This window comes from Myotis brandtii, unplaced genomic scaffold, assembly GCF_000412655.1.
Source record: "Myotis brandtii unplaced genomic scaffold, ASM41265v1 scaffold62, whole genome shotgun sequence".
Lineage (NCBI taxonomy): Eukaryota > Metazoa > Chordata > Mammalia > Chiroptera > Vespertilionidae > Myotis > Myotis brandtii.
In genome coordinates, this window is record NW_005370366.1 from 3160661 (window position 1) to 3187367 (window position 26707).

Consider the following 26707-nt stretch of genomic DNA (forward strand, 5'->3'; position numbering starts at 1 on the left):
GAGAAACTGATTCCAAAACTTGAAAGGAAGTGGGAGGCAGCAAGGGGCGGAGGGCAACAGCTGCGCAGGGGCCTAGAAAAGCTGCTGGGTGGGGGCAGCTGAGGAGCCTGGTGCCTCTCCCACAGGACAGGTTCCATGTCCTTCCCTCCTCCTCCCCATGACCTGTCACCCCAGCTCTCCACTGAGGCCCCGTCTGGGCTAGCCTGCCCAGGCACAGCTCTGCATGGCCTCACACAGCCCCTTCCCCACAGCCCCACACAGCCTTTGGGGAGCTCCACCACCAGAGGGGAGGAGAAAGGAGGAGGCTGCAGACAGGAAGTCGCAGAAGGAGGGGGCAGAGCAGGGCCCACCAAGTTAGATGGAGGGGAGGAAAGGAGAGACCCCACAGGACTGGGGACAGAGATGGGCGGGGAAGGAGGGCCCTGCAGAAAAATTGGCCTTGGTTGAAGTAGAAATCCTGACCCCATTTTACAGACCCCAGCAGAGTGTGCGTGGAGGCAGAGGGTGAAGAGAGTGTGAGGGGACTGGATGGATGGAGAGCATCAACGTTTGTTTCATGATCTATTTATTTTTATTTTTATTAATATATTTTTTATTGATTTCAGAGAGGAAGGCAGAGGCAGAGAGAGATAGAAACATCAATGATGAGAGAGAATCAATCTGCTGCCTCCTGCACGACCCCTACTGGGGATTAAGCCCGCAATCCAGGAATGTGCCCTTGACCAGAATCGAACCCAGGACCACAGGCCATGGCTCTATCCACTGAGCCAAAGGGCAACCCATAGCCTATTTAAAACCGCTATAGTAGGCTGAGCAGGGGTCTTACCACGATGGTGTTACCTGATAATGAGGGTGTCTCTCCTTATGTTGGGATAATCGGAACTGCAGTGAAGTAAAGACACACCCATGGAGCCTGCAAAGGATTTCCACAGACATGATGCAATTTACTCTGTGTGGCAGCTGAAGGGGGTGAACAGAGCCTTGGAAGGACATGAGGTCTCCAAGACCAGGGGCTGGAGAGAAAGTGCATGCCGAGCATTCTGCGCGGTGAGTTACGATCAATATATATAAAAGCTTAATATGTTAATCTCCAACCGAGTGGTTGACCGACTTGTTGCTATTACGTGCACTGACCACCAGGGGGCAGATGCTCCAACTGGTAGGTTAGCTTGCTGCTGGGGTCCAGCTGATCGGGACTGGCCAAGATGGGGCCGGACATATCCTGGAGCTGACCAGGCCACCCCGGCCTGGAGCTGACAGTCCCGCCCCAGCCACCGGCTCCAATCAGCCCCAATCAGGACTGGGCAAGATGGCCCTGATTGGCCCCGATCGCCAGCCAGTCGAAGGGACCCCACTGATGCATGAATTTGTGCACCAGGCCTCTAGTCTATATATATAAAAGGCTAATATGCAAAGTGTCCCCTTGAGAGTTCGACCAGGAGTTTGATAATTCAGTATGACGTGCACTGACCACCAGAGGGTGGCATGGAATGAAGGAAGGCCCCGGCCAGCAGCAGGCAGCAGGGGAAGGAAGGCCCCAGCCAGCAGCCAGAAGGAAGGCCCCGGCTGGCAGCCAGAAGGCCCCGATCAGCCCTGATCGCTGGCCAGGACTAGGAACCCTACCTGTGCATGAATTTTTTGCACTGAGCCTCTAGTTTGTAATATAATATAGGATGTTATAAGAGCCAAATAAAAAAATTGTGAAACTGATAAGAAAAAAACAACATTATTTATTCTGGATCTTTTTTATTTTTTAATATATTTTATTGATTTTTTTACAGAGTGGAAGGAAGAGGGATAGAGAATTAGAAACATCAAAGAGAGAGAAACCTCAATCAGCTGCCTCCTGCACACCCCCTACTGGGGATGTGCCCACAACCAAGGTATATGCCCTTGACCGGAATCGAACCTGGGACCCTTCAGTCCGCAGACCGATGCTCTATCCACTGAGCCAAAACAGTTAGGGCTATTCTGGATCTTTTAATAATTAATAACTCACCACTGGTGGAAAAGCAGGAACATTGGAACGAAGATTGCCTGCCTTTCAATCTTTGTCACCAGTTAGCAAGTTACTTAAACTCTTACTCCTAGTGGCTGCCTTGGACATGCAGATCCCTAATATTTCCACCGTCTCAGAGAGTAGTATAGGAAATCATTGTATTCATCTTAAACATTACTAGAAGAGAGGGAAATTTGAAAAATCAACCAGCCATTTTAAGTTTTTCAAGCTCTAACAAGTTTTCCTCATTTTCTTTCTTAAAACACTTTTTTGTTTTGTTGTTGGTTTATCTAAGGTATTAATTCACTTAGTTTCTTTTCTCTCTAATCCTTCACGCCCACAAATGTTGTGATTTATGTTCATGATAGCCTGTGTAATTCTGTTGTTTTAAGCCATAAATCAAGTTTTTGGTAACTTGTTATGGCTGCCTTAAGAAACTAATATACCACTATAATATAACCCATAAAGCCAAACAAAAAAATTTAAGTGAGAATTAAATAAATCAATAAACATTTTTATTTGAAGATTTTAATATACCCACTCTCAGAAATTGATTGATCAAGGAGATTAAAAATAAATTAGGAGATATATATGTATATGCAGAATTACACAATTAGCAAATAGACAGTTTTTACACTAAAAATACAGGGTGTAGCCCTGGCCAGTTTTGCTTAGTGGATAGAGCGTCAGCCTGAGGACCACCAGGTTTGATTCTGGTCAAGGGCACATACCTTGGTTGCAGGTTCAGTCCCCGGCACCAGGCAGGGCACACGGGGGAGGCAACCAATTCATGTGTCTCTCTCAAATTGATATTTCTCCTCAATTTCTCTCTCTCTCTCTCTCTCCCCCACCCCCACCTCCCTCCCTTCCACTCTCTAAAGATCAATGGAAAAAATATCCTCGGATGAGGATTAAAAAACAAAAGGATTGTGTATATATACAATGGAATATTACTTGGCCATAAAAAGAATGAAATCTTACCATTTGCAATAGCATGGGTAAACCTAGGAGATATTATTCTAAGTGAAATAACTCAGAGCAAGACAATTGCCATATAATTTCACTTATATGTGAAATCTAAAAGACAAAATAAATGAACAAACAAAACAGATACAGAGAACAAACTGATGGTTGCCAGAGGGGAGGGGAGTTCGGGGACTGGGTGACAAAGGTGAAGGGATTAAGAAGTACAAATTGGTAGTGTCGGGGATATAAAGTTCATCATAGAGAATATAGTGAAAATATTGTAATAACTTTGTATGGTGGCAGGTGGGTACCTGCATTATCAAGGGGGGAAAGGTAATCATTTTGTAAATTACATAAATGTCTAATCACTATGCTGTACACCTGACACTAATATAAAGTAATATTGAATATCAATTGTAATTGAAACATAATATTTTTAAAAGTATAAGTAATAAATCTAAGGAAAGGTGTGTGCGACCTGCAGGACAGTGTCCTAAAAGACCACTGAAGGCAGAACAGAAGCTGTGCATCAGGGGACCAGTGGTGCTTATTGGTGGGGAAAATTAATTTTAAGGAGGTCGGTCAATTTGGTTCACCTATAAACTGACTGCAATTTCAATCCAAATCATGTCTCAGATTTTGGGGGAACTTGATAAGCTATATTTAATTTTCACATGGAAAAAATAAAAGGATAAAACCTTTTGAGGCAACTTTGAAGATCACAGTGGGAGGTGTGTGTGACCCAATATCATGTAGATCTAAAACTGTGGCACTTGGGTGTCCTGCAGGTGGGTGTGATTGTCATCGGGAGTCTTCAGTCCTTTTCTTCTGGAAATGGAAAACAAAAGTCACATGTTATTTAATCTGCAATTTCAAAGGTTCCACGTTTTCCTTTCATGCTCCTCTATGTGAGTGAGTGAAATTTTCCACATTGTTGTGACTCTGGAGCAGCTTTTAAAGGCTATAATTGGAAAAATATCTATAAGTTAAAATATGTTTTCTGCTTGATTTTTATGAAAATGTGGCATAATTGTAGATTTTCAAATTTCTCCTGATAATTTTCAATTTTGCATATAAGGTGCATACAATATCAGAACTGTTAGACTTTCCTGGTTAGTTGTTTCTTTAATCAGTAAATTATTCTTCTTTTGCCTATTATGCCTCTTGCAATGATGCCTATTCTATATGATACTGTTTCATCACTTTCTTTTGCTTAATACAGGCACTGGCAAAAGTAGGTTTGCTGTTCTAATACGAATAAAAGATGCAATAATTAATGAATAATAATACAAGAATAAATGGTTTCATGTACTCACAACTGTAAACTTAGTTTTGCCCACCCCTGTATTTGTCAAGTATTCTTTTTTAAATCTCTTTATCTTCTATAACTAGAGGCCCAGTGCACATGCACTTGGGGGGTCCCTCAGCCTGGCCTATGCTCTCTTGCAGTCTGGGACCCCTTGGAGATGTCCACCTGCTCCCTGGGGGATTGGGCCCAATCTGGCAGTCAGAAATCCCTCTGGCAGCCCGGTAGCCCTCGGGGTATGTCCACTTACCAACAGGGAGCAGACCTAAGCTGCAGTCAGATATCCTTAGTGCTGCTGAGGAGGCGGGAGAGGCTCCAGCCACCACCGCTGTGCTGGCAGCCATCAGCCTGGCTTGTGGCTGAGCAGAGCTCCCCCTGTGGGAGTGCACTGATCACCAGGGGACAGTTACTGAATTGAGCATCTGCCCCCTGGTGGTCAGTGTGTGTCATAGTGACCAGTCATTCCCAGTCATTCTGCTGTTAGGGTCAATTTGCATATTACCCTGTTATTATATAGGATAGAGGCCTGGTGCACAGGTGGGGGCTGGCTGGTTTGCCCTGAAGGGTGTTCTGGATCAGGGTGGGGGTCCCGCTGGGGTGCCTGGCCAGCCTGGGTGAGGGGCTGATGGCTGTTTGCAGCTGGTCACACCCCCTTCAGGGTGGGGGTCCCCCTGGGGTGCCTGGCCAGCCTGGGTGAGGGGCTGAGGGCCGTTTTCAGGCTGGCCAAGCCCCCCGGCGACAGAAGCTCCCAGGCTCTCCTTTTTTATTTTTATTTTTTATTCTGGGGTTTATTTACCTTCTATAATTGAAATTTTGTAGCCTTGAGTGGAGCTCAGAGCTGGCCAGGGCGGGCGGGAAGCTTGGCTTCCTCCATCGCCAGGGGCAACCCAAGCCTCATGCTCGCTCCACCTCTGTGGCCACAGCCAGCTGAAAGCAGGTATCTGGGGTTTATTTATCTTCTATAATTGAAACTTTGTTGCCTTGAGTAGAGCTCAGAGCTGGCCGTGGCAGGCAGGAAGCTTGGCTTCCTCCATCGCCAGGGGCAACCCAAGCCTCATGCTCGCTCCACCTCTGTGGCCACAGCCAGCTGAAAGCAGGTATCTGGGGTTTATTTATCTTCTATAATTGAAACTTTGTTGCCTTGAGTAGAGCTCAGAGCTGGCCGTGGCAGGCAGGAAGCTTGGCTTCCTCCATCACTGGGCAACCAAGCCTTCTGCTCACTCCAGCTCCGTGGCTGCCGGCCGCTATCTTGGTCGGGTTAATTTGCATATAGTTGCTCTGATTGGCTGATGGGCGTGGCTTAAGGCATAGCAAAGGTACGGTCAATTTGCATGTTTGTCTTTTATTAGTGTAGCTATAATATTTGGAGTATCTCATAAGTAGCACATTTGTTGCCGTGTATTTATTTATTTATTTATTTATTTTCTTAACCTCACCCGAGGATATTTTTTCTATTGATTTTTAGAGTGGAAGGGAGGAAGGGAGAAGAAGAGAAAGGGAGAGAAATGAGAAACAGAGAGAGAAAGAAACATCTATCAGCTGTCTCCTGCATGGGCCCCAACTGGAGATGGAACCCACAACCTGGGTGTGTGCCCTGAACTGGAATTGAACCTGTCTAGGAGGACACTCCAACCAACTGACCTACACTGGCCATGGCAGTATTCATTTTTTTCGATGTTATTTTGTGTTTCCTAATTACTAAGTTTTTTCTTTGCTTATGTATTTTCCTCCTTCCTGTGATGGTGTTAACATATATCTACACATTCTTGCTACTCTTCCACTTAATTTGTGATGCCTAATTCTCTCCTTGAGCAGGGCCTGCATTTAGCTACTGTACTTGCTTCTGCTTAATTGAATTATGTGGAAAGCACACTGCAACTTGAGGGACAGCTATGGAAGAACATGCTAGCAGCCACATGATTGGGCCTCAGAGCAGATCCAGCAACCCTGGTCAAGCCTTTAGACAGATTACAGCACTGGCTGACCTGTGGACTGCAACCTCATGGAAGACCCTGAGTCCATTCCATCCAGCTAGGATTCTGAATTGCTGACCCAAAGAAACTGAGATAATAAATATTTGCTCTTTTATGCTACCAAGTTTTGGGGTAATTTGTTATACACTAACTAGAGGCCCGGTGCAAGAAATAGTGCACAGGGGGCGGTGTTCCTCAGGTCAGCCTGCACCCTCTCATATTCATGGATTGGTAGAATTAATATAATTAAAATGTCCATACTACCCAAGGCATTCTACAGATCCAATGCAATCCCTATTAAAATACAACAGCATATATCACAGATTTAGAACAAATACTCCAAAAACATATATGGAACCAAAAAAGACCCCAAATAGCCACAATAATCTTCAGAAAGAAGAATAAAGTTAGAGAAAGCACAATCCCAGATATCAAGTTATACTACAAAGCCACCATAATCAAAACAGCCTGGTAGTGGCACAAGAACAGGCATATTGATCAATGCAACCTAACAGAGACCCCCAAAATCTACCCAAGCCATTACATTATGCTCAGTTAATATTTGACAAAGGAGGCAAGAACATACAATGGAGTCAAGACAGTCTCTTCAATAAATGGTGTTGGGAAAAATGGGACAGATACATGCAAAAAATAAAACTAGACCACTAATTTACACCATAAAGAAGAATAAACTCAAAATGGATAAAAGACTTAAATGGAAGTTGTGAAACCATAAAAAATCCTAGAAGAAACCATCCTATATAATAAAAGGCTAATATGCAAATAGACCAAACGGTGGAACAATCAGAACAACCAAACAAACAGTTGCTATGACGTACGCTGACCACCAGGGGGCGTGCGTAGAACATGGTGGGTGTCGACCACAGCGGGATGGTGGAGCAGGTGAGTGGGGGTGCCAAACCAAGGCGGGGTGCCGGTCACTGTCATTGGGGCTAGACTCTGGTGGTTACTGAAAATTCTTTGCTCCCGCGCACCAGCTGCCAGTGCCAGTCTGTCTCACACCCATAGCCAGTGCTGGAGCAGCCGCTTGCACCCGCTGCCAGCACCCAGTGCTGGTCCCAATCGCCCAGCGCCATCCACCCTGAGGGCTTCTCCACCTTCCCCTGCTCCTGAGGGGTGATTGGGGCAGCACCCACGGACAGCACTGGCCCCACTCACACCCACTACTGGTGCCGGCCCCAATCGTTCGCGCCATCAGCAGGTGCAAGCGGGGCTGGCGCTGTCAGCACATGGGAGCGGCGGCAGGGGGAATGAAACTGCTGGAAGAGAGGGGACCAGGGCCAACTTCCTGTGGTCCCTCCCCCTGGCCAGTCAACCTCCCGCAGTCCTTCCCCCATCCCTTCCAGCCAGTAGGCCCCAATCGGCCCTGATTGCTGGCCAGGCCCAGGGACCCCACCTGTGCACAAATTTGTGCACCAGGCCTCTAGTATATAATAATAAAAGCATAATATGCTAATTAGACTGGACATCCTTTCAGATGACCTTCCGGAGGAAGCCCGGGCTGCAAGGGAAGCCCGGGCCCCGGGTGCCAAAGGGAAGCCGGTGACAGCAGCCGGGGTAAAGAAGGCCTACTCTTGCATGGATTTCATGCATCAGGCCTCTAGTAGGCAATAAAATCTCAGACATCTCTCATAGCAGTGTTTATGGATACAACTACTAGGGCAAAGGAAACTAAGGAGAAAATAAACAAATGGATTACATCAAAATAAAAAGTTTCTGCACAGCAAAAGAAACAATCATCAAAATGAAAAGGGAGCCCACTGTATGGGAGAATATGTTGGGCAATGATACATCTGATAAAGGGATAATATCCAATAAACTAGTATATAAGGAACTCATACAACTTAACAAAAGGAGGACAAACAATCCAATTAAAAAATAGTCAAAGGACCTAAATAGACACATACAGATGGCTAAGAGACATATGAAAAAATGCTTGAAGTCACTGATCATCAGAGAGATGTCAATTAAAATGACAATGAGGTATTACCTCACACCTATCAGAATGGCTACCATCAACAAATCAACAAATGACAAGTGCTGGCAAGGATGTGGAGAAAAGGGAACCCTAGTACACTGCTGGTGGGGAAACAGACTGGTGCAGCCATTATAGAAAACAGTATGGAGTTTCCTCAAAAAATTAAATATGAAACTGACATTTGACCCAGTGATCCCACTTCTAGGAATATATCCTAAGAATCCAGAAACACCAATCAGAAAGAATGTATGCACCTCTATGTTCATAATAGCACAATTTATAATAGCTAAGATTTAGAAACAGCCTAAGTGCTCATCAGTAGATGAGTGGATAAAAAAGCTGTGGTACATTTATACCATGGAATACTATGCAGCAGTAAAAAAGAAGAACCTCTTACACTTTGAGGCAACATGGAGGAACCTGGAGAGTATTATGCTAAGCAAAATAAGCCATTCAGAGAAAGACACGTATCACATGATCTCACTCATATGTGGAATCTAATGAACAAAATAAGCTGATGAACAAACTAGATCCAGAGACATGGAAGCATGGAACAGAGTGTGGAATCTCAGAGGGAAGGCCGGGAGGGTAGGTGGGAAGTGATCAACCAAAGAACTTGCATGCATATATAAATATACACATAACCCATGGACTCAGACAATAAGGTGGTGAAGGACTGGGTGGAGCGGGGGGAGCTAGGTGAAGGGGCAGTAGGAGTCAATGGGGGGAAAAGAGGGACATATGTAATACTTTCAACAAGAAAGACTTAAAAATAAAATAAATAAATAAAATCAGTGAGAACATTAAAAAATATACTTTTTATTGCCCTGGCTGGTGTTTTTCAGTGGTTAGAGATTCAGCCCACACACCGCCCGTGCACCAAAGAATCATGGGTTTGATTTCCTGTCAAGGAGTCATACCTGGGTTGTGGGTTGATCCCCAGTCCTGGTCTAGCTGCGTGCTGGAGGCAGTTAATCCATGTGTCTCTCTCACAGCGATGTCTCCCTCTTCCTCTCTCCTCTGTCTCTCATCCCCTCCCAATCTCCCTTCCACTCTCTAAAAATCAATAGAAAAAATATCCTCGGGTGAGGTTTAAAAACAAACAAACAAAAAGAGTGGTGAGCCCTAGCTGGCTTGGCTCAGTGGATAGAGCGTCAGCCTGCGGACTGAAGTGTCCCAGGTTTGATTCCAGCCAAGGGCACATGCCTGGGTTGTTGTCTTAATCCCCATTTAGGGGGGTGTGCAAGAGGCAGCTGATCAATGATTCTCTCTCATCATTGATGTTTCTATCTCTCTCTCCTTCTCCCTTCCTTTCTGAAATCAATAAAGAAATATATTTTTTTAAAAAAGAGTGGTGAAAGTGGATATCCCTGTGCTTTTCCTGTTCTTAAGGGAAATGCTTTTAATTTTTGCCCATTGAGTATGATGTTAGCTGTAGGTTTGTCATATATGGCCTTTATTATAAGTGATATGTTCCATCTATTCCCATTGTGCTAAAATTTTTATAAAAAATGGATGCTAGATTATGTCCAATGCTTTTTTGTGTCTGTATTGATATGATCATGTAATTTTTATCCTTTATTTTGTTTATATGATGTACCACATTTTATTTTTTATTTTTATTTTAAAATATATTTTTATTTATTTCAGAGAGGTAGGGAGGAGGGAGAGGTAGAAACATCAATGATTAGAGAGAATCATTGATAAGCTGCCTCCTGCACACTTGTCACTGGGGATTGAGCCTGCAACCCCAGCATGTGCCCTGACTGGAAATTGAACTGCAACCTCCTGGTTCATGGGTGGATGCTCTACCGCTGAGCAACAGCGGCCAAATTGTATCACATTTATTGAATTGCAATTATTGTACCAACCTTACATCCTTAGAATAAATCCCACTTGATAATTGTGTATGATCTTTTTAATATATTGCTGAATCTGATTTACTAAGATTTTATTGAGGATTTTAGCATCTATGTTCATCAGTGATATTAGCCTGTAACTTTCTTTATTTGTAGTGTCTTTATCTGGTTTTAGAATTAGGATAATGCTGGCCTCATAAAATAAGCTTGGAAAGCTTCTCTCCTCTTGAATTTTTTGGAGTAGTTTGAGAAGGATGGATATTACTTCTTTGAATATTTGGTAAAACTCGCCTGTGAAGTCATTCGGTCCAGGGCTTTTGTGTACTGGGAGGTTTTTTGTTTTTTTTTTAGTACTGCTTCAATTTCATTAATTGTTATTGGTTTATTCAGGTTTCCCGATTCTTCCTGATTGAGTTTTGGAAGATTGTATGTATCTAGAACAGTGGTTCTCAACCTTCCTAGTGCCGCGACCCTTTAATACAGTTTCTCATGTTGTGGTGACCCCCAATTTCATTGTTACAAATTAAAGCATAGTGATTAATCACAAAAACAATATGTAATTATATATGTGTTTTCCGATGGTCTTAGGCGACCCCAGTGAAAGGGTCGTTTGACCCCCAAAGGGATCGCGACCCACAGGTTGAGAACCGCTCATCTAGAATGTGTCCATTTTGCCCAGGTTGTCTAGTTTGTTGGCATATAGTTGTTCATAGTATATTTTTACAATCCTTTGTATTTCTGTGGTGTCAATTGTTACTTTGCCTCTTTCATTTCTTTTTTTAAAACATATATTTTTATTGATTTAAGAGAGAAAGGGGAGGGAGGGATAGAAACATCAATGATGAGAGAGAATCATTGATTTGCTATCGCCTGCACGCCCCACTCTGGGGATCAAGCCCGAAACCAAGGCATATGCCCTGACTGGGAATTGAACCGTTGACTTCTTGGTTCCTAGGTTGATGCTCAAATGCTAAGCCACACCCGACCAGGCCATCAGTCTTCTTTCAGTCTTTATCTTTTCAAGGAACCAGCTCTTGGACTCATTGATCTTTTGTAGTGATTTTTAGTCTTTGTGTCATTCTGCTCTGATCTTTATTATTTCCTTCCTTCACTTACTCGGGGCTTTTCTTGTTCTTCTCTTTCTAGTTCTTTAAGGTGTAGGGCTAGACAGTTTATTAGAAAGTTTTCTTGATTTTTGAGGTAAGCCTGTAACACAATGAATTTCTCTCTCAGGACTGCTTCTGCTGTGTCACATCGATTTTTGATTGCTGTGTGTTCATTTTCATTTGGTTCAGGAAGTTCATTATTTCTTCCTTTATCTCATTGGTAACCCATTCATTGTTTAATAACATGCTATTTAGCTTGCCTGTGTTTAAATGTTTTCGGTGTTTTTATTGTAGTTGATTTCTAGTTTCATCCCATTGTGATCTGAGAACATGCTTGATATGATTTCAATCTTCTTGAACTGTAGAGGCTTACTTTGTGTCCTAACATGTAGTCTATCTTTGAGAATGACCCATGTGCACTTGAGAAGAATATATAATTCTGCAGCTTTGGAGTGCAATGTTCTGTAAATGTCAATTATATCCATTTGATCTAGTGTGTTGTATAGGGTCGCTGTTTCCTTGTTGATTTTTTTGTCTAGTGATGTCAGTAGGGTTACACAGTCCCCTACTGTGATTGTATTGCTGTTGATCTCACCCTTAATTTTTTTTATATATTTGGGTGCTCCTGTATTGGGTCTATATATGTTTACCACGGTTATATCCACTTTTTGTATCAATCCCTTTAGTATTATGAAGTGGCCTTTATTGTCTCTTCTAATGGGATTCATTTTGGAGTCTATATTGTCAGATATGAGTATTTCTACCCCTGCTTTTTTAAAAAATTCATTTCCATTTACATGGAAAAGTTTCTTCAATATCTTTACTTTTATACTGTGTGAGTTTTTGTTCTGAGGTTGGTCTGTAATAGACAGTATATACATAGACCATGTTATCTTATCCATTCAGCTACCTTATGTCTTTTGATTCGAGCATTTAATCCATTTACTCTTAAGGTTATTATTGATAGGTACTTATTTATTGGCATTTTAATTCTTTTTCTTTTGTCTCAAAATAATCCACATTTATTTATTACAACCAAGAAGTTAAGAATTATTCCTTTAGTATGTATAAGGATGAGATTCATATGCCTTTAAACATGTAGTATTATTCTTACTCTTCTTTTCCTATATGTACATTATTTCAAAGCAATACTCAAGACTGGTATAAGAAAAAAGAAAATTAGGAAAAGTTAAATCTAGACTTTTCAATCACATTCATAAAAAAACTACTTTATAAAGATTAATACAATTTCTTAGGATTCTTAAGAACCATATTTAAAAAATATTTCAATGAAAAAAATACCATAGCAAAAGTATAATTTATTTTTGGAGAAAATAATTAAAACTAAGGTTTTTCGCCCTAGCCGGTTTGGCTCAGTGGACAGAGCATCAGTCTGCGGACTTAAGGGTCCCAGGTTCGATTCCAGTCGAGGGCATGTACCTTGGTTGCCGGCACATACCAGTAGGGAGTGTGCAGAGGCAGCTGATCGGTGTTTCTCTCTCATCGATGTTTCTAACTCTCTATCCCTCTCCCTTCTTCTCTGTACAAAATCAATAAAATATATTTAAAAAAATAAAACTAAGGTTTTTCTACTAAAGGGGAGCAGTAACAATAGATCATACCATAGTTACATGTTATTTACCACATTCTGTACAATGTGGATGTGCTTAACATGTACCAGTATTCATAGACAATATGAACTTTTGAGATTTAAAAATCACAAATCCCTGTCAATGCTGTAAATTTACAAATGTTAATATAAATACCTAGAAATAAGTAAATTTTAAAAACTGAAGCCTTTGACAGTGTTTATAGATCAACTCAAATGTTAAGTAGAAATAGTACAGTAAATACATTGATATTACTACTAATTTCCACTTAATTTCTTTATAATATGGCTATCTGATGTTGCATTCATGAAGGTACTTCCTACAACCACATGGGTACCCCAGAGATTATGATGAATCACTTTGCAGCAGCCAAGGTCATCAACAGAGAATCCTAAATGACGATAGCGTTCATCTGTTTCAAAAAGAGTGTTGTTTGTATGTGGTCCAAAAAACACGAAACCAGATGATGGGTCAATAAAGTCAGCCCAGTAGCCTTCAGCTCGAAGAATATAGCATATTTCCTTAGCACCACTGATAAACTTTTCTAAGAGCATTTCTCTTTCATTTTCTTCCTCCTCACTCCACATAGTTACATCATTCTTAATTTTCTGTGCTATGGTCAGAATCATCAGTTTATTGGTGGCCATTTCTGGAAACAGTGATTGAAAATCTCTTTGTAGCAATTCTGGGCATATTTGGATTGCACACTCCACTTTGTTTCTGCATTGTTAATTTCTTGCTCAACAGGTGCATCATTACCCTGAAATTCATTCACATATTGTGCCATCACAAATTCATGTCTTTCATTTCATAAAGGTTCTGCTGAAACATCAGGTGAAGTTTTATGAACCTGACTTTTCTTCTGTGACATGGTCTCATTGAGATGACAATCAAAACCTATGTTCCCAGGAAGCTAGAATCTCTGGTCCTAAGGCCTAAATGGTCCCATTATTTCATCCAGCCATATTGTTCAAGAGGTGCAGTGGCCACATGAGACTCATCAGAACCTGAAGATCCTGCAGTTGAAAAGGCTTTGGGATTGACAACCCTTTTAATTAAAGAGTAAAATCCTGGGAGATAGGAAACCAGTCTGGCTCTGTTACAGAACACATTGGCCATTTCTGGCGGAGATAGCAGACACAAAATATCTTCCCTTCCTTAAAGTTACTTCGAGAGCTGTGGCCCGAAAACCAGTGAATTTGGAGGGGCTACCGCAGGCAGAAACCATCCATACCAGTCACCACCGCTGCCTCCAGCTGTCCAAGATCCCGACTCCAGCATTTTAATTCTTTATACCTGTGTTCCTCTTTCTATATTTCTTCTTACAACAGTCCCTTTAGCAGTTCTTACAGTGCTGGTTTGGTGGTGATAAACTCTTTTAGCTTTTTTTTTTTTTCCTGTGAAGCTCTTTATTTCATCTTTAATTTTAAATGATAGCCTTGCTGGATAGAGTAGTCTTGGATTCAGTCCCTTACCTTTAAGTACATTGAACAGTTCATGCCACTGCCTTCTAGACTGAAGTGTTTCTATTGAGAAATCAGTTGACAGTCTAATGGGAGCTCCCTTGTAGGTAACTTTCTGTCTCTCTCTCTTGCAATCTTTAAGATTCTTTCTTTGTCTTCAATGTTTTCCATTTTAATTATAATGTAGGTATTTTAGGGTTCATCTTGATTGGGACTCTCTGTGTTTCCTGAACTTGAGTGACTTTTTTCTTCACCAGGTTAGGGAAGTTTTCTGTCATTATTTATTCAAACAGGTTCTCTATTCCTCGCTTTGATTCTTATCATATTGGAATCCCTATTATGCAGTTATTGTTCTTTCATGTTGTACCAAAGCTTTCTTAAACTCTCCTCTTGCTTTTTAATTTTTCCCCTCAATTCCTGCTCTGAATGGGTGTTTTTTCTGACCTTGTCTTCTCATTCACAGATTTGGTCCTCAGCTTCTTCTAGTCTACTGTTGATTCCTTCCAAGTTATTTTTTATTTCAGCTATGTCATTCTTCATTTCTGCTTTATTCTTATTCATGGCTTCTGCCTTTTTTTTTTCTTATTGATTTGTAGGAACACTTTTTTATTTATTTATTTAATTTTATTTCTTAAAGTATTACAAAGAGTATTACACATGTCTCCTTTTTTCTCCCCCTTGACATTCCCCCGGCATCCCCCTCCCCCCAGTGTCTTGTGTCCATTAGTTATTCTCATATGCAAGCATATAAGTCTTTCGGTTGATCTCCTACTCCCCACAACCCTCCCCAGGGTTCCCACTGTAGTTTGACATTCTGCTTAATGCTGCTCTGCCTCTGTATCCATTTTTGTTCATCAGTCTATAATCCTCACAGGGGCTGTCTCAGTCTCACAGGGGCCGTTTCAGCCTCACTGGGGCCATCCCAGCCTCATGGGGGCTGTTTCAACCTCACTGGGGCCGTTTCGAACCCACCAGGGCCATCTTGACCCCATCGGGGCTGTCTCAACCTCAACGGGGCCATCTCAGCCTCACTGGGGCTTTCCCAGCCTCACATGGGCCGTCTCAGCCTCACATGGGCCGTCTCAACCTCACTGGGGCCATTTCAGCCTCACCAGGGCCGTTTCAACTTCACTGGGGCTGATTCAACCTCACCGGGGCCATCTCGGCCTCACTGGGACCATCTCGACCTCACCGGTGCCGTCTCGATCTCACCGGTGCCATCTCAACCTCACCGGGGCCATCTCGACCTCACAGGGGCCTTCTCAACCTCCCTGGGGCCATTCTGACTTCACTGGGGCCGTTTCAGCCTCACCGGGGCCATCCCAGCCTCACCAGGGCCATCCTGACCTCACCGGGGCCGTCTCAACCTCACCGGGGCCAATTCAACCTCACTGGGGCCGTTTCAGCCTCACCGGGCCCGTTTCAACCTCACCGGAGCTGTTTCAACCACACTGGGGCGTCTCAACCCCACTGGGGTTGTCCCCCACCAGGGCTGTCCCAGCCTCGCTGGTGCCGCCTCAGCCTCGCTGGTGCCGCCTCAGCCTCACCAGGGCCGTCCCAGCCTCTCGGGGGCCGCCTCGGCAACACGAAGTTTGGCATTCTGTTCTTTGTTGGGTGGCTCCTTGCTGGACAAAATCTCCAGGCGTGTCTGGTGGCTGAATATCTGGTATGCTTACTTGGATTTCGTTTGCTACCATGTGCACAGACTGCCTGTCTGCCGTCACCCAGCATCCCTTGTGAGACTGGATCTGGTGGGCCTGCCTGTGCGTTTGCTTGTACAGTGGTTCCACGTCGCCGGCCCAGCCGTGTCTGGCTCCAGCTTCCTCCGTACCTGATTCTGCTTCTCTATTGTGTCCCTTATGTATGTGAGGAGTTGAAATCTGCATTCTGCTGGGCTGGGCTGCAGAAGCTTCGGTGGTTCTCTTTGTGTCACTAGCACAGCTTGGTTGAGGATGTAATTTGAGTAGGGCGGGGTCCCTGGGAATCACCAGGGCGGGGCCAAGGGCAATGGCGTCTCCCCGTCTATTTGCCTCTCCGCGACTCAGCGACTCGCCTCCCCGAGTGCAGTTCCGTGAGACAGCCACTCTCACTCTCTGGGTTGTTGCAAGGCCGTCTCACTTCTCCCCGTAGGGGTCTGGGAGCTTAGCATCCCGCCCCAACCACGCTCAGTGGATTTGATAGTCTGCATCCCCTTCTGGTTGAAAAAAACCGCACATCCAGTTGCAGCCAGCCTGGCGCGCGATTCCGTACATCCGTTCTTGGAGCCTCTGCACAACCTACTCAGTCTCAATGCTCTTCTTTCTTTCCTTCCAGTTGTAGAGCTTCCACTGGGCCAGCTTTCCCATGGTTCTGAATGACAGCTGTTTCTTTTATAGTTGGTAGTCTCGATGTTGTTGTGGGAGACAGCATGCACAGGTCTGTACCTTACGCCGCCTTCTTGGTTCTTCTCTGCCTCTTTTTTTATGCTGGTGTGGTTCTCATTAACTTCCATAAAGTTCTCATTAAGTTACTTGTAGTTCTCACTAAGTTGTTTGAACACCCTTATAACCATTACTTGAATTCTTAATCTGACAAATGGCTTGCCTCTAATTCATTTAGTTCCTTTTCAGGTGATTCCTTGTTTTCTTTCATTTTAGGGTTGCTTCTTTTTCTCCCCAATTTTGCTGTCCCTTTGTATTTATTTCTATGTATTAGATCAAACTGCTATGCCTCCCAGTCTTCATGGGTGGTCTTATGTAGTAGGTGTTTTGTGGGACCCAGTGGTGCATTCTCTTAGATCTTCTAAACTGGGTGCTCTAGGAATGCCCCTTGTTTGAGTTATTTGGGTTCTCCTGTTGTAATTGGTTTTTGAATGTTGTTGTCCCTTTTGTGGATGGAAACTCTTCTCAGGTTGGCTAATTGTGAGGCTCACCCACAACCATGTTGTGTGAGCCATTGTGGAGGTGCTGACTGAACGAACCAAAATAGAACAAAACAATATATGAAACAAAAATAAATAAAACAAAAACATACACAAGACCCCAACAAATTATCAAAAGCAATCAAAAATAAGGAAGAGTTGGGAAAGAGAAAAGAGGGCAAGAGTGATAAAAGAAAGAAAAGAAACAATGTGAGGAGGAAAAAAAGGAGAAGAAAAGGGAAAATGAAGGGGAAGAGATCTAATAAAGAAAACAAGAATTAATAATAGGGGAAGGAAAATGGTACAAAAAAAGAGGAAGATGAAGAGACAAAGAAACAACCCCCTCAACAAGAACAAGAGAATACCTCAGAAGAAGAGATAAATAAAATGGAGATAAGAAATTTATCTGATATACAATAATGATGGTAAAGATGCTAAACTGCATCAGAAAAGATGTAGTAACTATGAAAACAGAAATAAAGAATGACATAGCACAAATAAAGAACACATTCGAAGCAATACACAGCAGATTAGGGGAAGCTGAGGATCAAATCAGTGAAGTGGAATACAGGGTTGAAAAAAAAAACCATTCAATCAGAGAACCAAAGAGAAAAAACAATTAAAAAACAGGAGAACAGCTTTAAAGGGCTGTGAGACAATGGGGAAACAACAATATTTAAATAAAAGATGTTCCAGAAGAGGCAGAAAGTGATAAAGGGATAGAGAATATGTTTGAAGAAATAATGGCAGAAAACTTTCCTAACTTTGTAACAGAAAATGTCACACAAGTTCAGGAGACACAGAGAACCCAAAACAAGAAGAACCCAAACAGGCTTACACCCAGACACATCAAAATTAAAATGCCAAAAATTAAAGACAAGAGAATATTAAAGGCACTGAGAAATGTGAACTGTTACGTACAATGGAGCTCCCATAGGGTGAAGGCTGCTTTCTGATCAGAAACTCTACAGGCCAGAAAGGAATGGCATGAAATACTCAAAGTAATGAAAAGCAAGGATCTGAAACCAATATTACTATATCCAGCAAGGCTATCATTCAATATACATGGTAAATAGGATATGAGGGTGATCTGGAAATAAAGAGCTTTCCAGACTAAAAAAGGCTAAAGGAGTACATCACCACCAAGCCAGCATTACAAGAAATGCTAAAGGGACTGCTGTAATGAGAAAAAGAAATAGAGAGAGAAACCTAGGTATATATAATTAAAATGGCAATAAATAAGTAACTATCAATAATAACCTTAAATGTAAATGGATTAAATGCTCCAATAAAAAAACATAGAGTAGCTGAGTGGATATAAATACATGACAAAACAATATGCTGTGTACAAGAGACCCACCTCAGAACAAAAGACTCACATGAGAGTGATGGGATAGAAAAAAAAAAAGTGTTGCATGCAAATGGAAAAGAAAAAAAAAAGCTGGCATAGCAATACTCATATTTGACAAAATAGACTTCAAAATAAAGGCCATCACAAGAGACAACAAAGTTCACTACATAATACAAAAGGGATTAATCCAACAAGAGGATATAACCCTGGTAAACACATGCACCCAATATATGAGCACCTAAATATATAAAAAAAACTTCTAGAGGATTTTAAGGGAGAGATCGACAACAACACAGCCATAGTAGGGGATTGTAACACCCCACTAACTTTACTGGATAGATCTTCCAGACAAAAAGTTAACAAGGAAACAGTGATTATAAAGGACACACTGTATCAGATGGGTTTAATAGCCATTTATGGAACATTACACCCCAAAGCTACAGAATACATATTCTTCTCAAGTGCACATGGATCATTCACAAAGATACACCACATGTTAGGACACAAAACAAGTCTCTACAAGTTCAAGAAGATTGAAATCATATCAAGCATCTTCTCAGATCACAGTGGAATGAAATTAGAAATCAACTACAGTAAAAACACCCAAAAACATTCAAATATATGAAGGCTAAATAGCATGTTATTAGACAACTAGAGGTCCAGTGCACGAAATTCATGTGGGGGGGTGGTCCCCCTCAGGCCAGCCTGCACCCTCTCCAATCTGGGACATCCCTCTCACAATCCTGGACCACTGGCTCCTAATTGCTCACCTGCCTGCCTGCCTGGTCACCCCTAACTGCTCCCCTGTGCCAGCCTGATCACCCCTCACTGCCTCTGCATGCCAGCCTGATTGCCCCTAACTGCTCCCCTCCACCCCCCGCCAGCCTGGTCGCCCCACATAGCCTGCTGTTCAGTTATTTGGTCATCCCTCATTAACCCCCTTGCCGGCCTGGTTGCCCCATGCAGTCTGCTTGTTCAATCATTTGGTTGTCCCTCACTAACCCCCCTACCGGCCTGGTCGTAGGCAGCCATCTTGTGAGGGCATGAGGGTTAATTTGCATATTACCTCTTTATTACATAGGATGAGTGGGTTACCAATGAGATCAAGAAAGAAATCAAAAATTTCCTGCAACCCAATGAAAGTGAACACACAACAACCCCAAATCTCTGGGACACAACAAAAGCAGTCCTGAGCCCTGACCGGTTTGGCTCAGTGGATAGAGCGTCAGCCTGCGGACTCAAGGGTCCCAGGTTCGATTCCGGTCAAGGGCATGTACCTTGGTTGCGGGCACGTCCCCAGTGGGGAGTGTGCAGGAGGCAGCTGATTGATGTTTCTCTCTCATCGATGTTTCTAACTCTCTATCCCTCTCCCTTCCTCTCTGTAAAAAATCAATAAAATATATTAAAAAAAAAAAAGCAGTCCTGAGAGGTAAGGTCACAGTTCCACAGTCCTTCCTCAAAAAATAGGAAATATCAACAATAAACTAACCCTACAACTTAAAGAACTAGAAAAAGAACAATAAGAAAAGGCCAGAGTAAGTAGAAAGAAGGAAATAATAAAGATTAGAGCAGAAATAAATGACATAGAAACTAAAAAATATATATACAAAAAAAAATCAATGAAACCAAGAGCTGGTTCTTTGAAAGGATTAACAAAATTAATGAACCGTTAGCCAGACTCATCAAGAAACAAAGAGAGAGGAAACAAATAAATAAAATCAGAAATGAAAGCAGAGAAGTAACCACTGACACAGCAGAAATTCAAAGGATTATAAGGACATACTATGAACAGCTATATGCCAACAAGCTGGACAATGTGGATGAAATGGACAAATTCCTAGAAAAATAAAATCTTCCAAAACTGAATGAAGAAGAAATAGAAAACCTGAATAGGCCAATAACTGATGAAAAAGAAGCAGTAATCAAAAAACTCCCAACAAACAAAAGCCTAGATGGCTTCACAAGGGAGTTTTACCAAACCTTCAACGGGAACTAAAACCTATCCTCCTCAAACTATTCCAAAAAACCATGAGGAAAGAACACTTCCAAGCTTTTCTTATGAGGCCAAAATTACCCTAACTCTAAAACCAGATAAAGACACTACAAAGAAAGAGAATTTCAGGCCAATATCCCTGATGAACAGAGATGCTAAAATTCTCAACAAAATATTAGCAAATCAGATCCAGGAATATATTTAAAAGATCATACACCATGACCAAGTGGGGTTTATTCCAGGATTGCAAGGCTTGTACAATATTGGCAAATCAAAAAACATGATGCATTACATAAACAAATTGAAAGACAAAAATCACATGATCATATCAATAGATGTGGAAAAAGTATTTGACAATATCAAACCTAAATTTTTGATAAAAACTCTCAGCAAAGTAGGAATAGAGGGAGCATATCTCAACATGATGAGGGAAGGCTATATATGAAAAACCTACAGCAAACATCATACTCAATGGGCAAAAGCTAAAACCATTTCCCCTAAGAAGCATGGAACAGAGTGTGCAACCACAGAGGGAAGGTGGAGGTGGGTGCGTGAGTGGAAAGTAATAAATCAAAGACCTTGTAGGCATAAATGCATAACCCATGGACACAGACAATAGGGTGCTGAAGGCCTGGGGCAGGGGTCTGGGGTGGGCTGGAGGGGTCAATGGGGGAAAAGGGGGGACATATGTAATACTTTCAGCAGTAAAGAATTATTAAAACAATAATTAAAATTAAAAAATAAATATAAATAATGGTAGCTGAAAATGTCAAAAAAAAGAAAAGAAAAGAGGAAGAAACAATTTGAAAAGGAAAATAGTGGAGAAAGTAGATAGACACAAATTAGAAAAGGAAAAAAGATGAGAAAACAGGAGAAAAAGAAAAAATAGAATAGAAGGGAAGAGAAAAATTAGATATATGAAAGAAACAGTAGAGACTAAAATAATAACTAATCAATAATGCAGATAAAGAAAGAATATAAATTTAAAAAGAGCCCAGCCAGCATGGCTCAGTGGTTGAGATGCGACCTATGCACCAGAAGGTCGAGGTTTGATCCCTGGTCAGGGCACATGCCTGCCTTGCAGGCTCCACCCCCAAGTAGGGGGCCTGCAGGGGGCAGCAGATCAATGATTCTCTCTCACCATTGATGTTTCTATCTCTCTCTCTCCCTCTCCATTCCTCTCTGAAAACAATGGAAATATACTTAAAAACAAAAGCAAAAAAAAGATCAAATTGAAGAATTTTTAAAAAGAAAAATAAGGGAAGGAAAAAAAATGAAGGTGCATTTCTCTCAGTTGAGTTGAGTACCTTGGAGCTGCATTCGGATCCTGACCTCCTGATCTTCTGAGGACTGCAGCTGACTGTTCTGTCTGACAACATTGGGCTCCCTAAGAGGTTCTTAGGTGCTGTCCAATATCAGAAATTGTCCTCCTTTGGGGTTCAGCAATCTGTTTGAAGCTCCAGTGATTTACAGTTTGTGTCTTTCTCCACACGACTTAGCTTTGAGCCGGAGGGGGCAAGTTGCACTCTAAGGCTGGTTTGTTAGCGGCAGGGGGCCTAGAGATGGGTCAGCCAACTTTCTCAGTTTCCGTGGGCCACACCTCTGCCTGCTTTCACCTGCCAGCCAGCTGTCAAGCTTAATCATTCAAATATCTGTTTTTGAAAGGGCTTTAGGCTGAATTGGGAGTATAGACCTCTGGGTCTCCCATGTGGGGATGATGCTGTTCTGGATTATTTCAGGAAGTGGTGGGTATCTTTACCCACTCCAGAGCTACTCCTCTGAGAATGTCCCAGAATTATTCTGCCCTTAGCTGGGTGGAGATCCTTTTAAAAAATACATATATTTATTGATTTTTTTTTACAGAGAGGAAGGGAGAGGAATAGAGAGTTAGAAACATCGAAGAGAAACATTGATCAGCTGCCTCTTCCACACCCCCTACTGGGGATGTGCCCGCAACCAAGGTACATGCCTTTGTCCAGAATCGAACCAGGGACCCTTCAGCCCGCAGGCCGACTCTCTACCCACTGAGCCAAACCGTCTAGGCTGGAGATCCTTTTTTGGGGGGTGAAGGGGGTGGAGATTCTTGTATGCAAGGAATCTGCTGGATACTAGGAGTTTCTTTCAACTCTCCCATTCACAGAAAGCACCAGTTTGGTTCCTGGAATAGTGGGGTGGATGGCTTCACCCCCAATTCAGTCAAAGACAAGTCCTGAAACTGTTCAAACCCATAAGTTTGGCCTTTGCTGCTGTCTCTTCAGCAAGGTGGAGATGCCAGGTGTGTAGCAGGCAGGGTGTGGTGGGCTGTATCACCTAGGGCAGGGTTTTATTATTTTTCCTGTGTTGTGACTTCTGGGAGGGCGTTTCCATTTGGGGGGTATGACATAATGTAGGACTCCTGGCTGCTGTTTTCCGTGTCCCCTAGATGGCTTCACAAGGGAGTTTTACCAAACCTTCAACGGGAACTAAAACCTATCCTCCTCAAACTATTCCAAAAAATCCATGAGGAAAGAACACTTCCAAGCTTTTCTTATGAGGCCAAAATTACCCTAACTCTAAAACCAGATAAAGACACTACAAAGAAAGAGAATTTCAGGCCAATATCCCTGATGAACAGAGATGCTAAAATTCTCAACAAAATATTAGCAAATCAGATCCAGGAATATATTTAAAAGATCATACACCATGACCAAGTGGGGTTTATTCCAGGATTGCAAGGCTTGTACAATATTGGCAAATCAAAAAACATGATGCATTACATAAACAAATTGAAAGACAAAAATCACATGATCATATCAATAGATGTGGAAAAAGTATTTGACAATATCAAACCTAAATTTTTGATAAAAACTCTCAGCAAAGTAGGAATAGAGGGAGCATATCTCAACATGATGAGGGAAGGCTATATATGAAAAACCTACAGCAAACATCATACTCAATGGGCAAAAGCTAAAACCATTTCCCCTAAGAAGCATGGAACAGAGTGTGCAACCACAGAGGGAAGGTGGAGGTGGGTGCGTGAGTGGAAAGTAATAAATCAAAGACCTTGTAGGCATAAATGCATAACCCATGGACACAGACAATAGGGTGCTGAAGGCCTGGGGCAGGGGTCTGGGGTGGGCTGGAGGGGTCAATGGGGGAAAAGGGGGGACATATGTAATACTTTCAGCAGTAAAGAATTATTAAAACAATAATTAAAATTAAAAAATAAATATAAATAATGGTAGCTGAAAATGTCAAAAAAAAGAAAAGAAAAGAGGAAGAAACAATTTGAAAAGGAAAATAGTGGAGAAAGTAGATAGACACAAATTAGAAAAGGAAAAAAGATGAGAAAACAGGAGAAAAAGAAAAAATAGAATAGAAGGGAAGAGAAAAATTAGATATATGAAAGAAACAGTAGAGACTAAAATAATAACTAATCAATAATGCAGATAAAGAAAGAATATAAATTTAAAAAGAGCCCAGCCAGCATGGCTCAGTGGTTGAGATGCGACCTATGCACCAGAAGGTCGAGGTTTGATCCCTGGTCAGGGCACATGCCTGCCTTGCAGGCTCCACCCCCAAGTAGGGGGCGCCTGCAGGGCAGCAGATCAATGATTCTCTCTCACCATTGATGTTTCTATCTCTCTCTCTCCCTCTCCATTCCTCTCTGAAAACAATGGAAATATACTTAAAAACAAAAGCAAAAAAAAGATCAAATTGAAGAATTTTTAAAAAGAAAAATAAGGGAAGGAAAAAAAATGAAGGTGCATTTCTCTCAGTTGAGTTGAGTACCTTGGAGCTGCATTCGGATCCTGACCTCCTGATCTTCTGAGGACTGCAGCTGACTGTTCTGTCTGACAACATTGGGCTCCCTAAGAGGTTCTTAGGTGCTGTCCAATATCAGAAATTGTCCTCCTTTGGGGTTCAGCAATCTGTTTGAAGCTCCAGTGATTTACAGTTTGTGTCTTTCTCCACACGACTTAGCTTTGAGCCGGAGGGGGCAAGTTGCACTCTAAGGCTGGTTTGTTAGCGGCAGGGGGCCTAGAGATGGGTCAGCCAACTTTCTCAGTTTCCGTGGGCCACACCTCTGCCTGCTTTCACCTGCCAGCCAGCTGTCAAGCTTAATCATTCAAATATCTGTTTTTGAAAGGGCTTTAGGCTGAATTGGGAGTATAGACCTCTGGGTCTCCCATGTGGGGATGATGCTGTTCTGGATTATTTCAGGAAGTGGTGGGTATCTTTACCCACTCCAGAGCTACTCCTCTGAGAATGTCCCAGAATTATTCTGCCCTTAGCTGGGTGGAGATCCTTTTAAAAAATACATATATTTATTGATTTTTTTTTACAGAGAGGAAGGGAGAGGAATAGAGAATTAGAAACATCGAAGAGAAACATTGATCAGCTGCCTCTTCCACACCCCCTACTGGGGATGTGCCCGCAACCAAGGTACATGCCTTTGTCCAGAATCGAACCAGGGACCCTTCAGCCCGCAGGCCGACTCTCTACCCACTGAGCCAAACCGTCTAGGCTGGAGATCCTTTTTTGGGGGGTGAAGGGGGTGGAGATTCTTGTATGCAAGGAATCTGCTGGATACTAGGAGTTTCTTTCAACTCTCCCATTCACAGAAAGCACCAGTTTGGTTCCTGGAATAGTGGGGTGGATGGCTTCACCCCCAATTCAGTCAAAGACAAGTCCTGAAACTGTTCAAACCCATAAGTTTGGCCTTTGCTGCTGTCTCTTCAGCAAGGTGGAGATGCCAGGTGTGTAGCAGGCAGGGTGTGGTGGGCTGTATCACCTAGGGCAGGGTTTTATTATTTTTCCTGTGTTGTGACTTCTGGGAGGGCGTTTCCATTTGGGGGGTATGACATAATGTAGGACTCCTGGCTGCTGTTTTCCGTGTCCTCTGGGGGCCTATGACCAAATGCTGCTGGCTGCTGCTTTTCCACATATTGCTGTAATGCTTTCCACCCCAGCCTCTCCTTAGGCACCTTAAGCCCTCACTGACCTCTTTACACCAAATCTTTGGGTGAGTAGCTGCTAACAAAACTCTTGTGCTCTGGATTTAAAAAACAAAACAAGCCTTGGCTGGTTTGACTCAGTGGATAGAGCATCGGCCTCCGGACTGAAGGGTCCTGGGTTTGATTCAGGTCGGAGGTGCGTGCCGGGTTGTGGATTCAGTCCCCATAGGGGGCATGCAGGAGGCAGCTGATCAATGATTCTCTCTCATCATTGATGTTTCTATCTCTCTCTCCCTCTCTCTTTCTCTCTGAAATCAATAAAAATATATTTAAAAACAAAACAAAACAAAAACTGAGGCTTTCTTTCTTTCTGCCTGACTCCAGTCTCACAGGCAGCCAGAAGCCCTGCAGACTTTCACAGCTGGATGTTACGTGGCCACTGGTCTCGGCTCCACTGCTCTTGGGCTGTGGATACCAGCCTGAGTTCTGGCCCTCAATCTTCTTAGGGAAGTAACCCTCCTGTAATTGAAAGATCCCTCCTCACTCTCAGCTTTACACCCATGAAAGCTGGGTCAGCCCCCCTCTCAAACTCACCCTTCCTACCAGTCTCCAGATGTTTGCTGTCCTTCCTTGATATGTCTCCTCCTCAGCTGGAGCTCAGTCAGTAATTCCGGATGAATGTTCCCCAATTTAGTTTTATTTCCAGTCTGGCCCTGGGAGGAGGTGCAAGAAAGATCTGCCTATTCAGCCACTATCTTCTCTCTCTTCATGAAGCTATTTTTTTATAGTATACAGTATATATTAATGGATTAAAAAGTTACATTTTAAAAAATTATTAAATTGTTGAAAAATAGTAGAAAATGGAAAATACATCACAATCCTGAGACTATAATAATTTTTTTGACATTTCACCTTTAAATACTTTTATTCTTTTTTAACCTTTTTTTAAAATCTTTAAATTCTTTATTAGTTAAGGAATTACAAATGTGTCCTCATTCCCCCCATTAACTCCCATCCTCCCCGCCCCCCACTCATGCTCTCATCCCCCTGTTGTCCATGTCCATTGGTTTGGCTTATATGCATGCATACAAGTCCTTTGGTTGATCTCTTCCCCTTATCCCCACCCTCCCCTACTTTCCCTCTGGGGATTAATAGTCTGATTGCTGTTTCTCTGTCTTTGGATCTGTACCTGTTCATCAGTCTATGTTGTTCTCTATATTCCACAAATGAGTGAGATCATGTGGTA

General features: G+C 42.5%; 1 pseudogene; it reads right to left on the minus strand.

Annotated features, from left to right (window-relative positions):
* Positions 1-13075: 13075 nt before the first annotated feature.
* LOC102249780 lies at positions 13076-13954 on the minus strand (annotated as a pseudogene).
* Positions 13955-26707: the final 12753 nt, after the last annotated feature.